This window comes from Trematomus bernacchii, unplaced genomic scaffold (genome assembly GCF_902827165.1).
Source record: "Trematomus bernacchii unplaced genomic scaffold, fTreBer1.1, whole genome shotgun sequence".
Taxonomy (NCBI): domain Eukaryota; kingdom Metazoa; phylum Chordata; class Actinopteri; order Perciformes; family Nototheniidae; genus Trematomus; species Trematomus bernacchii.
In genome coordinates this window covers 1,910,711-1,926,606 of record NW_022987625.1, presented here as the reverse complement: position 1 = coordinate 1,926,606, position 15,896 = coordinate 1,910,711, and the positions used below count along the sequence as shown (strand labels likewise).

The 15,896-nt window shown below is 41.8% G+C and overlaps 1 protein-coding gene across 1 annotated transcript in view; it reads left to right on the top strand.

The window, feature by feature from the left end:
* Positions 1–6,510: 6,510 nt before the first annotated feature.
* The window catches only part of LOC117484454 (synaptic vesicle glycoprotein 2B-like), an 89,876-nt gene continuing 80,490 nt past the window's right edge, over positions 6,511–15,896 (top strand). Inside the window, 1 exon segment of the mRNA XM_034132926.1 lies at positions 6,511–6,609. The gene's annotated coding sequence lies outside the window, so the exon portion shown is untranslated.

Here is a 15,896-nt window from a genome sequence, read left to right as displayed (position 1 = left end):
ATGCACAGCGATCCATGCACAGAAAGCGGTTTGTGTTTGTAGGTGCAGCGGTTTTAAACGGAAAACAAATATGTGAGGATAAAAAATACACATGAAAAACTTTTTTCTGTATTTTGATTTTATTTACATGTATATGAAACGGAACACATTTGTGTGTGCATTGAAAAACACAAGTGTGGATCATGAAATACAAGTGTGAATCCTTTTGTGTGCATGTGTGTATTATGAGACTGTTCTGAGCCCATAGTTGTCAGTCATTTACAGTACTTGAGTACATTTGATTTATTTGTTCTTTCATTTTACTGCTATTTATTTGTAAAGGACTGTGTTATTTGTCCTTTTTTGGGGAAAAGTTAACATTCCATATCAAATAAAAGAATAGTGAATTGGTAGATGAGACAGTACTAAAGCATGCACATCGTGTCCTGCCACCGTGGTCCAGAACAGTTCCAAACTGAGTCTCTCCGCCCCCAAAGAGAAGTGAAAAGAGCTGCTCTGTTTCAGGCAGGGAGAATTAAACTGATTGGTTAAAGTAATTTAAGAGCAACTGAAAGAGCCACCGTCAGGAGAATGAATCAGCAGTTTAAGATCCATTAAGAAATGAAGTGAAGTACCAAGGTTAGATATACTTTCAGATGTGGTGTGTGTGAGCAGCATACAGGCTGTCCCACTGCATTGTGTTCTGATGAGAACAACATGACACATGAAGAGAGGGACAATTGAATCCTAAAGTGTTGACACTGTCTGATAACACGCCAAATCCTTGTTAGCCTGCGATATGCTGTTGATGACTGTAGACTCTTTATAACTCAGAAGTCAGGATATTAAGAAGTATGTCTGCCTCTTCTCAGGCCGACAGATTACGCCCCATGTAATCCTCCGTCATCAGTTTTGTACTGCACTGTCACAGTACCACTGGATTAAGGGAGTGTGTGTTTGTGTCTGTGTGTGTGGGGTGTGTGTGTGGGTGTTTGAGGACATATATTACTTTCTACTCTCGATCTAGATCAAATCTACTGGTGTGGCTTTGATGGGAATGAAGGGATTAAGGCCGGGGGGTTGTGGGCTCAGATCAGGGTAAGCACCAGTTTAATCCCACCTTGACACCCAATGCAGTCAACATGTTAATGTGTCCCTGGGCAGTGGCACCTAACCCCAAATTGTTCCTTTAGAGATTGTCCACAGTATTGAGTGTATGTAGGTCCCTTTAGGTTAAAGCGTCTGAAACAATGTCATCTAACAAGCCATTGAAGCCGTCCTGAGCAAGGTTTCCATCAAATGTATTGCACACTGTCCATTCTTGTTCTGTTGTCTGTGACAGTGACGTGCGGTGAGGTTCATGGCTGGTGAGGCACTGACTCACTGAGTCAGATTTACAAATATTATATTTTGACCTTAATCAAAATATTCGGTTATTTTCAAAAGCTTTTTTTAGTCTGATGCTTCGATTCATTTTAAACAGACCGTTCAACAAAAGGATACCCAAAATCTAAATATTGGATTGTTCTTTCTTATTAAGATCCCATTTTCATTACAATTGTGGTCTTACCTTGACTTGAAGATGAAGTCTATGCTACCCTTCTGGACAACAATCTATTACTTTTTTGTAAAAGTCCTCCTTATCTTCCTGTAGTTTCAAAAGTCTAGTTTGTTTGTTTGCGTCTACCGTCTCTGCATAGAATTACAGTAGCAACAAGAACCTGTGGGCTCACGTGCGCCCCCTTCAGTGCGGCAGAGGTTATGGCTGCCTCCCCTGGTGCTTTTTTCATTGCCGTTGTATGATGAGACCAGCGGGCCTAAATATCATATATACGTGAAATAAGTTATTTAGAGACTATGAATGGCGAGGATAAATGTAATAAAGGGATCTCCAAACATTACATTGGTGACCTACAGTGAGATGGTAACAGGCATGCGCTTAGGGCCTGCTTTCCAGCCAGTTTCTGTGGGGTGACGCATTCTGAAGTGAGGCAGAGCTCATCTGTGCCTCACCTCACCCGAGAGTAACTGGCTTGAGCGCGCTCACAAAATAAGTGCCCGCGCTAAATTAGTGCCCGTGCTCCAGCAAGTTACTGTGGGCTTACGAGAGGCAGAGCACGTCCCTGCCTCACTTGTCATCGCTCCGTAGCGGAGCTCGGCAAATTTGCTGATTTTGACTATAAAAAGCGATTGGAATCATACATAAATCACACTTACAACACAGATCAGTGGAGACATTTTATTATTATTACTATTTCGTTTTTCTTTAGTTGTTTTTCCGTTACATCGGAGTATGGCAGGTGAGGCTCTGCCTCCCCTGACTGCACGTCGCTGGTCTGTGACTATCTTCCTCACCATGCTGAACACCCTCTCAGACTTTCAGTTGCGCGTGCTACTAAAGAGACGCGCTATCATGGAAACCAAACAATAGTGTAGCTGTATTAAAGTCCGAGTGGAAACAGTCGTGAGTAAATCTGATTTAGTCAGAAATCGGGAGAAATGCGGGAGAAATATGACCACGGGAGGAAACCGGGAGAGGGCAATGAAATCGGGAGTCTCCCGCGAAAATCGGGAGGGTTGGCAAGTATGCCGTACAGTAGTTGACTATAGGCTGTGTGGCAGTTGGCTGAGAGTAGAACGGGTGTCCAAACTACGGCCCGATCAATCAATCAATCAATGTTTATTTATATAGCCCAATATCACAAATGTTACATTTGTCTCAGTGGACTTCACAGTTTGTACAGAATATCAGTATGAGAAAACGACACCCTCTGTCCTTAGACCCTCACATCGTACGAGGAAAAACTTCTAGAGAAAACCCCACAGTTTAAAGGGAAACATGGAGAAACCTCAGGGAGAGCAACAGAGGAGGGATCCCTCTCCCAGGACGGACAGACGTGCAATAGATGCCGTGTGTAAATCGAAGAGATAATACATTTTACAGCGTAGGTAGACCAAATGTTTGGAAATGCATGTGTCTATAATAAGAAGATGAATCCACGAGGATGTCAACAATCCTGTGGGAGCCATCAGGGAAGTAGTATGATGAGAGTCAGGCAGGACCACAGTGATAGGTTCAGCCACGACTCGAAGTCCAGGACTCAAATCCAGGACTCAGGATAGAGGATCCAGGACACAGGATCCAGGACTCAGGATCCAGGACTCAGGATCCAGGACTCCGGATCCAAGACTCTGGATGCAGGATCCAGGACACATGACTCAGGATCCAGGACACAGGACCGCAGCAACAGGATCAGCCACGACTCAGGATCCCGGCGTATATAGACACCAAAAAGAAATTTGGGGGAAGCTGGGTTATTGGGAACATGAGAGTACACAGGTACAGACAGAGAGAAGGAAGAAGTAAGGTGTCCCCCGACAGTCTAAGCCTATAGCAGCAAAACTAACGTGTCTACGTACATGCACTCCCTTAGGATAGGTTGAGGGAAAGGGGTAGCAGGTAAGAAGTAAGGAACAGAGGTGGAGAGGCACAACGTGTCTACGTACATGCACTCCCTTAGGATAGATTGAGGGATAAGGGGTAGCAGGTAAGAAGTAAGGAACAGAGGTGGAGAGGCACAACGTGTCTACGTACATGCACTTCCTTAGGATAGGGTGAGGGAAAAGAGTAGGAACTAAGATGTATGTGCCCAAGGGTGTAACTTTGGTTTGAGGGGGGGGACACAAAACAGGGGGTCCTCCGCAATGAAACATTTTCTCAATTTAATTCCATTTCCTGCCTTTCTACAAATATATTAGGGACTATAGTGTTAACAAATCCAAGAAAAATGTGTAGTGTATATAATGTGTGCACACTTATCTAGTATCCTATCCATGTGAACCTGTTTTATTTGTGATGACCTCACATCCTCTAGGGGGGTCCGGGGGCATGCACCCCCGGGAAGATTTTTTTCTTTGAATTGAAGTTAAATGCATCAATCTGGTGCACTTTGAGGGCAACATTAAGAGATGTATGGATACAGCTACTGTACACATACTCTTATTAGATTATTTTATCAACTATAAGCTTCATCAAAAAGGAAGGTCTTAAGCGTACTCTTAAAAACGGATAGGGTGTCTGCCGCCCGAACACAAACTGGAAGCTGATTCCACAAAAGTGGAGCTTGATAAGAAAAGGCTCTGGCTCCCATTGTACTTTTAGAGACTCTAGGAACAACCAACAACCCTGCATTCTTGGAACGCAATGCCCTAGTAGGACAGTAGGGTATAATGAGTTCTTTAAGGTAAGATGGCGCCTGCTCATTAAGGGCTTTGTAGGCGAGAAGAAGAATTTTAAATTCTATCCTGTGTTCTATAGGGAGCCAGTGTAAGGCAGCCAGAACAGGAGTAATGTGCTCCCTTTTCCTAACTCTGGTTAGTACACGTGCTGCAGCGTTTTCAATCAGCTGAAGCGACTTAACTGATTTATTGGTACACCCTGATAATAAAGAGTTACAATAATCCAGCCTTGAAGTAACAAATGCATAGACTAGTTTCTCTGCATCGTTTTGAGGCAAGATATGCCTGATTTTTGCAATGTTACGTAGATGAAAGAAGGCGGTCCTTGAGATTGATTTTATGTGGGCGAGGCCCAACTGAGGCCTGTGGTCCATTTTGAATTGGCCCGCAGCAAATTCAAAAAGCATAATGGAATATGGCCCACACCTGAAACATGTCTCTTATATTGTACTTCTTAAATATACATGTAAACATATATTACACATTATAGTACGTATGTGTTAATAAGCCACATTTTCAAATAAATTCAGTCAATTCAAGTTCAAAACTACTTAGTTAGGCCCAATAACTAGGCAGAGGGCAAATTAAACACCAGGAACATCAGGCAGCATCTGTGTGAGTGTGTGTGTGTGTGTGTGTGTGTGTGTGTGTGTGTGTGTGTGTGTGTGTGTGTGTGTGTGTGTGTGTGTGTGTGTGTGTGTGTGTGTGTGTGTGTGTTTGTACCGTTGTAACTGCCATCGTTATTGCAGTGGGGATATAAGATGCACTGGATGTCTTGGCCATGTATATAAATACACCATGATTGGTCTGAGAATTGCTGGAATGTCAAAAAGAAAAGCCAAACAAATTGCCAAATATTGCTCTGTTTCAGCTATTATTGGCAGCTTAGCCGTGTGGAGAAGGAGATGCTATGTGTTCCCTTAAGGCTGCTGCTTAGCCGTGTGGAGAGGGAGATGCTATGTGTTCCCCTAAGTGTTCTGTGCTGCTTAGCCCCGATATATTTGATTCCCTGTCTTATGTAATATAATTTGTGGAACCAAATAAAGTATTCAAATGTGTGTGTGTGTGTGTGTGTGAGTTTGTGTGTGTGTGCATGAACAGGTTACCCCTCCCAGCCTAACTACTAATGAACACAAGATAGGTGCTCCATATGGTGTGCCTTTGGTGCTGTACACACACACACACACACGCACGCACACACACACACACACACACACACACACACACACACACACACACACACACACACACACACACACACACACACACACACACACACACACACACACACACACACACACACACACACACACTGGACCTCAACTAGAATAAACTATTACATAAGAGCTTAAAGTTTGATATTGAATATAACGATCAGTGAGTGCAAATGTTCCATTATTTAGACGTCGTTCAATCAATACTTCAGTTTTACAATTCAATGCATTTACTATTACAAACTGACTTCAAGTTAAATACAGACTATACTGTAAGAGTATCAGTTCCTGAGTGATAGATTGTCTTTAAATGATATACACTGTAGAACACCATCTCTCACTTTCTTCCATCGCTGACGTTTAATTAATTTGGTAGTGTTTTTAACCCTGTTTGCTGAAATGCAGGTGGAGATTGTGCACAAGCAGAAACACCTGGACAGTCCAGGAAAACAAAGAAGACACACAAAAAAAAGAGCACCTATTTAATGCTGAGTCAAAGGGACAAGCAGCTGTAGTAAAAGTAGAAGTGATAACAAGAAAAAGGTCTTAGTGAGAAAAACCTGCCAGTAAAATCTTCTCAGAATGTATTACAGCTGGTCAGGATGTATCTTAGAGGAGAAGCTAAAGTAAGAATGTGGTGAAAGATAAAGGATGTAAATGTAACACACTGATTCGACACAGGGTCAGAGTGTGTGTGTAGCTGCAGAACTTTTCCATCACAGCATCTCCGCTCTCCACACATCTGTCACTCCCCTGGTCCAGCTCCTCATCCCTCCTCCCTGCCGCCTTTCATCTATCCATCCCCCCCCCCACCAGCCTCCCATATGTCTCTCTAATTCCACCGCCACCCCCAGCCCCACCCGACCCCTTCTCCCCCGAACAGCGGGCCAAATGGCATGTCCTCGTACGTACTGCAGTACAGGAGTGGACTGTACCATTGTGGATGTGGTGGGGGGTGGCAGCAGGGAGGAGTACTGCAAAGAGAGACAGAGGGGGGGAGAGAGGGAGGCTGGCACTCTCCTCTAATCCCTCAGTCCGGTCTGTTGTGTTGATGCTCTTTACAGATACAGCAAAACAACTTCTGTGTTCAATTTTAAGGCTAAGGACGATTACCGCAGATTTGTTGTCAGGTCTGGAAACCATCGATTGGATGTAAACTTCAGTTTGATCTGTGCTGGTAAGAAAGTGATTTTCTATTCAGTTTGATTTGTTTTTGTCGTATAAGGAAATTGAGCTTCCATGGAAGAATTATCCAGGGATTTTATTTATTTTTAGATCTTCAAACATCACCAGATGTTTAAAGTTAATATGGAGTTTTGATTTTGTTCTGTGGCTTAAATAAATGGTATTCTCAGATAAATACAGTATTGCCATGTTGGATGTATTTGTAAGTCAAATTAAATTCTCTGATCAGAGAAGATAATCTGCTGATCTGTGTGCTCTGACAGAAGAGCAGCTGTGTTCACAGATTCTGTGTGTAGCTCAGAGGAAACACACTGAGCACAGAGCAAACACTGAGGACCGTTTAGAGTCCTTAACAAGGTGCAGAGTAAATGGGAACATGAATCTATTCGAACAAAAAGGAAGCACAAAAACTCCTACTTAGCAGGGATTGCTTGCCAATAGCATTATGTAGTCGATGCACGCAAACAAAAACACACACACACACAAACACACACACACACACAGCTCATATTACAATCTTGCATGTTGGGTAAAAAACGTTTTATTGTTCCTCTGTTTACTAATTCAGTTTGAACATAAAACAAGCCTGGCTTTATTCAGTGTTCATCTGTCCGGGTCATCTGTCCCCTCAGCTTCCTCTGGGAAAGTTTTGGATCAAACGCTCCACATCATGAACTTCAAAAATAGTTGATATGTAGAATATTTAAATATAAATTAGAGGACCAGAAATCAGCCACCCCCCAGACTAATTCACCTCTCATTTCAGTGTGGACCTTTTTGGACATGTTTGTCTTTGGGACCCCTGACGTCCTCTCACTAACACATTGACAGTTTTGCCTCAGGTGGAAATGTTTTGACCTTCTATGTTGTATTAATGTTCCTCTCGAGAATTTGGTGATATTTCTTCAGTGCCATCATCAGGACAACATTCTGTCTGTCCAATTATTTGGTTTAAACATCAGCATTTTTCTTTTGTAGTCATTCCAAACCCATATCGGATTTTGCTACAAAATTGCGTTTCACTGGGCTTTGTAGTTAACTAAAATATCAATAGCAGAACCAGAACCAGTTCCCTTAAAGTGATGTAGGGATACCTATATTTCTCTGCTGGAACCATCAGAAGGAAGCTGCGTTGTGTTCCGCTGACTCGCAGATCCTGGCTGCTCTGCCTCGTCATAAAGACTGTCCCAGTGAAAACAACAGACAGGAGGAACAGGGAAGAAGGTGCAGCGACCTGCAAAGAGTCAGTCTGAAGGTTTGTGCTTCACTTGAGCTACGGGGGCCCATAACTGCAGACTCACTGTCCTGTTCGACCTGGAGCGGATCGCTCACTTCTGCTGCGATTTCAAACAGCAGACTGCACCGTGCACAGAGTGTGTGTATGAGGTCTTTTCCTGCTGTAGATAGGAACGTAATGCATTATTAATTCTGTCTAAATGACGGGGCGGACTCCTAGCTCTCTCTCCATTTTCATCTCCTCACATCCATCCTGGGTTTGAGCAGGGTTTCTGTACCATCACAGTTTATCACATGTCTTTCTTTCTAATAATCAATAAGTTGAAAGGGTTTTCATGAAAACAGACTTCCTGCTAACCAAGAGGTGTAGCTTCTTGATCAGAGTAGTAACCATTAGAGGGGTGTTTTCTGTGTTTCCTCTCAGTGTGTTGTCTAGTGTCATTTTCATGTTCTCTGTAGTGTTTCCTGACTATGTAGTGTTCGGACCTACAGTGGGGGTGTTTTTTGAGTTGATTTTCCAACACTACTGACAAATAGCTGACTTTATTAGCCAAATACAATGACAACAACCATTTGAGAAAGGACAGAAGTACCCTGCAAAAAGACATTGTCAGGTGAAACTTTGATTGTGGGACTTTGTGGGAGGTTGTATGTGGAGCGGTATGTTTACCCTCACACATTTTTAATTCTTTTTAGATTTTATTTGCCAAGCAACACATAGTGTGACATGCATGAGCTCTTAAATAATACAGTAGAGTGCAGCTCCAGGATGTTGCTCCTCTGTGCGGCCAACACACTCTCACTCCATAAACGTCCAGGAGCGACGCTTGGTCAGGGTCCCGAGGCGTGCAGTTGGGACGCTCCTAGGCTCCTTCAGCTTCATAAACGGACGCAAATAGCTTTCAACTGATTGCAATGTATTCTCATCTGCGGCGGGATTTGACGCTCATGGAAGCACGGCATTTGTTGTGTCGGCGGCTGTTAAAGACAATGTGCGTCCATTCCCATTGGATAACGGAGAATTGTACACCCGGAAGTAAGTATTCCCCTTACTGTCGATTGATTTGACAGTGATATCTCCACTACTCATCAACTCAAAAACACCAGATTATCCTTGTTAATTACACAACATTGATAGGTTTAAATTGTGTGCAATGCTTTTGTGTTTTTCCCCTTCGATTCGGAGAAACAAATATTTTTTCGGAGTTTAGGATGGCAGAAGACACTACACTACCCAGAATCCCCAGCTATCGTTTAGGACTACACCATGTGCTCTGTTTGACAAACCCCGTGATTAGTTCTCAAGCTCTGTGATTGGTTGACCTCCAACTGCATTCCATATGAAAAAAAACGTTTCGTAAAAGATCAAATCATACTTTATTCAGCAGTGCTTGCTTTACTCTTTGAAAGTCATCACATGAATGCATTGTAATAAATGGTTTGGCTGCATTAAATATTACACATCTGTCGTAGTTCTTTATTTATCTACAGAGATCGGGCTCAGAATAGACCGGAAACTATTCTTTTACCGTTCTGTTTTAATTTCACAATAAAGTTAGTAGTAATAATTTGTTTTGATATTATTGTTTTTTATTAACTACTAGACCGCTGGGTCATGTTAAGACCATCTTTTCTGTGTTGCTGTGGGTTTTTTACATCGCTTTTGTGTTACAAATATCAAAACAATAACAGAATATATCCGTCGTAAACTAAACCGAAAACAGCAGTATATTTTATTTTGTTAACACTGTAAACTTGACAGCTTTTTAACCCGCACCTCCTACTGGTTAAAGCACGTTATTACACGTTTAGAGTCATTGCAATGCAGGTAGATTGTGTTGCTTTTTAATGACTGTTTTAAAATGCCTTTTTCTTAATGTCTTTCATTTTTGTAAAGCACTTTTGAATGTGTTATATTTGATGAAAACATTTAAATATTAAGAGTATATACAAAATAGGAGGAAAGTAGAAGGTCAATGATAGAAATATAGAATAGAAAATATCAAGAAGATACTGTAAATGGTATCTAGAATAAAACAGTTTAGTGCCGGATGTACAAAGATATTAATAGGAGGATGTGCAAAACAGACAAACTAATTAGGCTTTATTTAAACATTAAATAATACTTTAGGTTAAGGTCTTCTTTTAAATACATGTAAGCATAAAGCTTTGGGGGTATCTATATTAAGCCTGACAAAGTACTTAACGTTTAATATATTGCATGGTTTGTTTTGGGACTTGACAATCAACTTTCCTGCAATGTTAACTATGTTGAAGCACTTATTTTAACCGATATTATAAATATTTATTATACTCTTATAAGATGTATGTAGATAGAATAAGAAATGTGCAGAATATGACAGTTTAATGGTGGAGGTACACACATATTGATAGATGTCTTGTTGAGGAACCCAAGTTTGTCATCATTGCATAACTACACCGTAGTTGTGTATATGATATGTCAATAAACCTTTGAAAATCTTGAAATCTTGAAAGGGATGTGCAAAATAGCCATTATATACAGTCTTTAATTAACTATTAGTAGAGAATAACGAGTAATGAATATGCTTTATAGGGATCTGCAGATAAATATTTAGTCTTCTCAAGAACCCACTACCAAATATCTCGCCTGATTGTTGGCACTTGACAATCACCTTCACTGCATTTTACTCAGGTGTAACTAAAGTCTGATTTAAGGGTTGTTTATATTTCACATCATTAATCCAAATCTGTAAAGTAACTAAAATAAATGTAGTGGAGTAAAAATACCAAGTTAACCTTAAAGAAAGCCCTCAGGATTATAAAAGACCCCCATCACCCCAGCCACAAACTGTTCTGTCTGCTGCCGTCTGGCAGGCGGTACCGCAGCATCTGGACTAAAACCACCAGACTCAGGGACAGCTTCATCCCACAGGCCAGAAGACTGTTAAACACCTGAATTTAGAAACAACATCCATAACATTCATCTGGCTGCTACTTAGAAATTATTTGTCTAATATATCATATTCCAATCACTTGTATATAGACTCTTATTGCACTATTTCACTTTTTACAATTTTTCTTTTTGTATTTACTTGCACTATTTTTTCTGTGTATCTGTTTTATTGTGTTGCAATAAGGACACGTAGGGGTAGGACACGTTCGAGTCTTGATTTGGATAGTGTGCCGTCGATGGGTTTCATTCCATTTCAAAGTGCTGTTTGATGCCACACTGCCACTCCAACATCCAATCACAGAGCTTGAGAACTAATCACGGGGTTTGTCAAACAGAGCACATGGTGTAGTCCTAAACGATAGCTGGGGATTCTGGGTAGTGTAGTGTCTTCTGCCATCCTAAACTCCGAAAAAATATTTGTTTCTCCGAATCGAAGGGGAAAAATACAAAAGCATTGCACACAATTTAAACCAATCAATGTTGTGTCATTAACAAGGATAATCTGGTGTTTTTGAGTTGATGAGTAGTGCAGATATCACTGTAAAATCAATCGACAGTAAGGGGAATACTTACTTCCGGGTGTACAATTCTCCATTATCCAATGGGAATGGACGTTCACATTGCCTTTAAATGCCGCCGACACAAACGAATGCCGTGCTTCCATGAGCGTCAAATCCCGCCGCAGATGGGAATATATTGCAATCAGTTGAAAGCTATTTGCGTCTGTTTATGAAGCTGAAGGAGCCTAGGAGCGTCCCAACTGCACGCCTCGGGACCCTGACCAAGCGTCGCTCCTGGACGTTTATGGAGTGAGAGTGTGTTGGTGCGGCAGGCTCAGGAGATACTGTGCTTTAAAGGTTAGCTGGGGCCTCCTATTGCATGTCATAATAATGTCATATAAAGAAAACAGTAGTAGTAAAACACAGTGAACGTAAACTGAGCAGACTGCTGGATAAAATTCTTTCTTTCTGCAATCGTGAAATTAAATCCCCCATGGCAAATCATGTGTTTTTTCATGTTTGGCCCTGTGAGCAGCCATTTGGTACGGCCCTCGAGGTAATTTATAAACACACGTAAAAAAGAAAAAGATTTAAGAAATCTAATCTAATCGCAAAAGAATTAAACAAGCGAGTGCCTGTTTGTCCTGGCCAAGGTCAGGGTCCTTGAACACAACCCGAGCCTAACGTGTCATAACGTGGTATATGTCTCGTCTGACAGGGGTGTAGTTCTGCAGGAGAGCACCAGAACGCCACTCCGGCACTTCACAAATTGCAGTACCCATAAAGAGCCGTACACATGCCGCAGTTTTTGCGTGGCTGTGTCTTAGTTGAAAGCCCAGTGGCGATCTGTTCATCTGTCATACTGATCATACAGTCAATAACTTTGTTGTTATTAGCATCTGGTTAGCTAGCTATGCTAACGAATATAAGAAGCTTTTTCTACATCCAGTGAGGTAAAAGCACATCTTTATATGATCATTATAGTTATAAAAAAACAAGAGAATAAAGTAAACAGGTATAAAATACTATATGACAGTAAAAAAAAGTTGTTATTAATAAACAAGAATGCAGTTTGAAAGGGGAGTGATTTGTAAAATATCCATGAAGAAAAATAAAATCTGCTTATAGTTCTGTTTCATATGGGTGTTGAGAGATGTATCCATAGATCTCCTAATGTTGCTCTCAAAGTGCACCAGATTGATGCTTTTAACTTCAACATTTAAAAAAAAATCTGCTCCCCCGGACCCCCTAGAGGAGATTAGGTCCCCCCTAGAGGAGATTAGGTCCCCCCCCCCCACTTAAATCATGTTCACATGGATGGGAAACTAAATACATTTGCACACATCTTGTGTCGATATCTTTCTGATTTGGTGGTCATGCCACAACCGTGCACGTGCATGCATGCGCGAGTCATGGTAAAATATCTGGATTAAGAGGTTGCTTTTTCTTTGCACAGCATGAAAGAAAGGCCAAATGAATGGGCTGTGATTTTAGTATTATTAAGCAGAGGTCAATCATTTGTACGGCCCTCGGAGGATGTAGAAAAGATTGAAATGGCCCTTGAGAGGAAAAAGGTTCCCCACCCCTGATGTAGAGGAACAGCTAAATAAAGTGAGATAAAGTTTCAGCACGATAAACCTCTGTTCACTCCTGTTCTTTCTATCATTACGACTACAGTATATTAAACTATGTTTTGATACACAGTTTGGTTAGCCTGGTTGAACTTTATCTTTGATATATCCAGTGGCGTCGCCTGGCCTGGGCATCCGGGGCTTTAGCCCCGAATGTTTTTTCTGTAGCCCCGGACAATTCTCCCTCAATAATATAATACATTAACCGTGCTTTACGTGAACCTCATCATGACACAAGAGAGGACGGCAGCACTGTAATTTCCCGTGTTCAGTGAATGCAACAGAGGCATGACACCAGACCAATCAGAGAGTTGCATGGAAATAAACGTGTGCTTGTGTCATTCAAGCTCGGCTCTGTGTGTGTGTGGCAATAGCGCATTTAGTGTGATAGAGAGAGAGAGAGGGAGAGAGGGGGAGGGAGGGACCGGTGTCAGCATGGACCGTGTTGTTAGCATCTAGTTAGCTAGCTGCACTAACGGACATAAGGAGCTGTTTGTTCCACAAGAAGCTGGAGGAGAGTCCTCTCCTCTCAGACTGAGAGACTCAGGTGAGCTAAAGGACTCTCTGAGTGTTTAGATACATAACTTTAGTCTAAGTTATCTCAGTGGGTCTCAAACGGTTTGGTCACAAATTATTCAAAAGATTATTTCCGCGGCACACCTTCATATGATCATTATAGTTATAAAAAAAATAAGAGAATAAAGGAAAAACAGTTATGAAATACTATATGGCAGTAAAACAAGAATAGAGTTTAAAAGGGGAGTGATTAGTAAAATATCCATAAAGAAAAAAGTACATCTGTTTACAGTTCTGCTTCATATGGGTGTTGAGAGAGGTGTCCATAGATCTCTTCATTTTGCTCTCAAAGTGCACCAGATTGATGCATTTAACTTCAATATTTAAAAAAAAATCTTCCCGGGGGAGCATCCCCCCGGACCCCCCTAGAGGAGGTGATCCCCCCACTCATAAAAAATACCACTTTACCCCTGCCTATATGCCGTGAGCTGATTATCGAGCCTTCATTGTAACAGTCGCGGGTGTACTGTGTGTGTGTGCCTGTGGGGAGTGTTGCAGTGAAAAATGCCACTGTAGTGCCGCCACCACTGTGGGCTAAGCCCCAAATGTTTTCAGGTCCAGGCGACGCCCCTGGATATATCATAGCAGGATATACATTCACTTTAAAGGTCCCATGTCATGGCCATTTCTACTGATCATAATTCCATTGTTGAGGTATACTAAAATAGATTGATACTGTGCAATTTTCCAAACTCACATTGGTTTCTCATACAGCATCTCTGTATAGTATGTGTATTCACCGGTATTCACTCTCTGTCCTAAATGGCTTGTTGGAGCTCCTGCGCCCCCCCCCCCCCCCCCCCCCCCCTCCCCCTCCCTGTGAGCCCAGTGTGCTCTGATTGGTCAGGATGTTGCGAGGCTTGCTGCTCAGTGAGCTGGCTTACTGGTGTGGTTTCCGGGTCGGCAATACAGCGAGACAGCGCAAAACTCATCCTGAGCACACAAACACTCACAGCCGAAGTAAAAACAATAAGTGTGGCTTGATATTGAGTAAGAAAAAGGTTTATAAACGCTGTGAGAATGGGTCTGCGGAGAGCATTTCTCCGCGATCCCAACTGGTCTATTACCAACCAGGGAGCTCTATGCACAGCCTGTCCTCCTACCATATAGGCCGATTGTTCAAGCCCTTATTACGACCCAGAGACACGTTTTAAAGTGTATGTTGTTTCTTACACGACCACTAGAGGTGCTCTAGTGGTCGTGTAAGAAACAACATGCTTGATTGCAAACGCTCCGGAGGGACGTTTATTCACAAATAACCCTCTCTGGAAAATCCTAAATTGTGGAATAGTTTGGCCATTAAAATGCTTTTTGATTCGATTTCTAGCGAGAAGTGTATATTGTACTCTTAGAATCCACGTCCAGTCGATGTGTAGGATCTATAGTTTGATAGATATTACGAAGATGATTTAAGGTCTCGCCAGGATAACGTGTATATGCGGCAGCTTCCATGTAAAGTTAGCGTCAACCCTCACGGGGTGAAAACTGTTTTTCCGGTCTCGAAGTTTTCATAATAAAACCGGATGTATTCCCCTCACTGTCAAATGATTACACAGTGATATCTGCATTACTCATCCACTAAAACACATCAGTTTATCCTTGTTAATTACACAATATTGATTGGTTTAAATTGTGTACAACGCTTTTGTGTTTTTAACCTTCGATTCGGAGAAACAAATAGTTTTTTCGGAGTTTAGACACTACAGAGTTTCCGAAGACACTACACTACCCAGAATCCCCAGCTATCGTTTGGGACTACAACATCCACCTTGCTTTACAAACCCCGTGAATAGTCCTCAAGCCCTGTGATTGGATGTTGGAGTGGCAGTGCGACAAGGTTACACCGAGCGTCAAACAGCTCTTTGAAATGGAATGGAACCACGACAGACTATCCAAAACTGGAATTGGACGGGTCCAGCCCAGCCCCCCCCCCCCCCCCCCCCCCCCCCCCCCAGAACTACACATGCTGGCCATTGTGTGTTTCGCAACATGTTCTATGGCACGTCTCTACTGGGCATTGTAGTTTTCGTATTTCCCACAATTAGAAGTTGCCAGTATTAAACTGTGTACACCCTGGAGGTTTAGGGGATACGAAAAACACATAATAATAATAATAAATTCGATTTATAAAGCACCTTTCATTGCTAACAGCAATCCCAAGGTGCTACAGGGGGCATAATAAAAACAAACAAAATAAACAAAAGTTTAATCAAAAGCTTTACGATACGAAACACAGTGGTGTTATCACATTTAAAACATATAATTAATAAATGGGTGAAAATTGCTTGTGTCTGTGACCCCTCCTGTTGTTCATTGATAAGCCTGAAACATGCACTTGTCAAGGTTCAGAGGCACATTTTGCAAATATGGCAGTAGCCATCAATCATCTTAAGATAAGATA